The sequence below is a fragment of the Arachis ipaensis genome, chromosome B7 (genome assembly GCF_059453495.1).
Source record: "Arachis ipaensis isolate K30076 ecotype BB chromosome B7, ASM5945349v1, whole genome shotgun sequence".
NCBI lineage: Eukaryota > Viridiplantae > Streptophyta > Magnoliopsida > Fabales > Fabaceae > Arachis > Arachis ipaensis.
The window spans coordinates 54,242,501-54,245,000 of NC_142442.1; positions in this window are offsets into that span (position 1 = coordinate 54,242,501).

Genomic DNA, 2,500 nt, shown 5'->3' on the forward strand with positions numbered 1-2,500 from the left:
TGCACAAAAAAATCCAGGTCAAAAATCGCAGGTTTGCTCCGTTTTTCATTTTTTTTGAATTTCCGGCATTCCGGGCGGTAAAAAAATCGTCAAAAAAAATCGGCACGGTGTAAATTCACCAAATTTGGAGGATGGAAAGTTCTTATTTTTCTAGAGGTTGTTGCAAAAAACGGCGTCAAAATTCGACCTCTAGAGCACTTTCCTTTAGTATGTCTCCTCACGGAAAAGGACGTCTACCCGTGGCACTTTGGTAATGGCTCGGCAGCCTATTATAGGGGGGAGGGGTGTCGTGATGCTGAAACTCGAGTTGCCCAAAGGCTTGCTGGGCGCAATGCCAGCAAGATGCACGTTGCCTTGCCATCCCCTAGGCACACTAGCAAGCACGTTGTGGTTGTGGTGTGCCGCCGGGCTCCCCCGCCCCCCACGGAGGCACCCGCCGTTGCAACGAAGGCTCGGAGCGTTGCAACGGAGGAGCCAAATTTTCATATCTCAGAATTGGCTCGTGCATTTTTCGTGAAATTTTGAGGGAAACTTGGTAATATTATGTGAAGGCTGCACAAAAAAATCCAGGTCAAAAATCGCAGGTTTGCTCCGTTTTTCATTTTTTTTGAATTTCCGGCATTCCAGGCGGTAAAAAAATCGTCAAAAAAAATCGGCACGGTGTAAATTCACCAAATTTGGAGGATGGAAAGATCTTATTTTTCTAGAGGTTGTTGCAAAAAACGGCGTCAAAATTCGACCTCTAGAGCACTTTCCTTTAGTATGTCTCCTCACGGAAAAGGACGTCTACCCGTGGCACTTTGGTAATGGCTCGGCAGCCTATTATAGGGGGGAGGGGTGTCGTGATGCTGAAACTCGAGTTGCCCAAAGGCTTGCTGGGCGCAATGCCAGCAAGATGCACGTTGCCTTGCCATCCCCTAGGCACACTAGCAAACACGTTGTGGTTGTGGTGTGCCGCCGGGCTCCCCCGCCCCCCACGGAGGCACCCGCCGTTGCAACGATGGCTCGGAGCGTTGCAACGGAGGAGCCAAATTTTCATATCTCAGAATTGGCTCGTGCATTTTTCGTGAAATTTTGAGGGAACCTTGGTAATATTATGTGAAGGCTGCACAAAAAAATCCAGGTCAAAAATCGCAGGTTTGCTCCGTTTTTCATTTTTTTTGAATTTCCGGCATTCCGGGCGGTAAAAAAATCGTCAAAAAAAATCGGCACGGTGTAAATTCACCAAATTTGGAGGATGGAAAGATCTTATTTTTCTAGAGGTTGTTGCAAAAAACGGCGTCAAAATTCGACCTCTAGAGCACTTTCCTTTAGTATGTCTCCTCACGGAAAAGGACGTCTACCCGTGGCACTTTGGTAATGGCTCGGCAGCCTATTATAGGGGGGAGGGGTGTCGTGATGCTGAAACTCGAGTTGCCCAAAGGCTTGCTGGGCGCAATGCCAGCAAGATGCACGTTGCCTTGCCATCCCCTAGGCACATTAGCAAGCACGTTGTGGTTGTGGTGTGCCGCCGGGCTCCCCCGCCCCCCACGGAGGCACCCGCCGTTGCAACGATGGCTCGGAGCGTTGCAACGGAGGAGCCAAATTTTCATATCTCAGAATTGGCTCGTGCATTTTTCGTGAAATTTTGAGGGAACCTTGGTAATATTATGTGAAGGCTGCACAAAAAAATCCAGGTCAAAAATCGCAGGTTTGCTCCGTTTTTCATTTTTTTTGAATTTCCGGCATTCCGGGCGGTAAAAAAATCGTCAAAAAAAATCGGCACGGTGTAAATTCACCAAATTTGGAGGATGGAAAGTTCTTATTTTTCTAGAGGTTGTTGCAAAAAACGGCGTCAAAATTCGACCTCTAGAGCACTTTCCTTTAGTATGTCTCCTCACGGAAAAGGACGTCTACCCGTGGCACTTTGGTAATGGCTCGGCAGCCTATTATAGGGGGGAGGGGAGTCGTGATGCTGAAACTCGAGTTGCCCAAAGGCTTGCTGGGCGCAATGCCAGCCAGATGCACGTTGCCTTGCCATCCCCTAGGCACACTAGCAAGCACGTTGTGGTTGTGGTGTGCCGCCGGGCTCCCCCGCCCCCCACGGAGGCACCCGCCGTTGCAACGATGGCTCGGAGCGTTGCAACGGAGGAGCCAAATTTTCATATCTCAGAATTGGCTCGTGCATTTTTCGTGAAATTTTGAGGTAACCTTGGTAATATTATGTGAAGGCTTCACAAAAAAATCCAGGTCAAAAATCGCAGGTTTGCTCCGTTTTTCATTTTTTTTGAATTTCCGGCATTCCGGGCGGTAAAAAAATCGTCAAAAAAAATCGGCACGGTGTAAATTCACCAAATTTGGAGGATGGAAAGATCTTATTTTTCTAGAGGTTGTTGCAAAAAACGGCGTCAAAATTCGACCTCTAGAGCACTTTCCTTTAGTATGTCTCCTCACGGAAAAGGACGTCTACCCGTGGCACTTTGGTAATGGCTCGGCAGCCTATTATAGGGGGGAGGGGTGT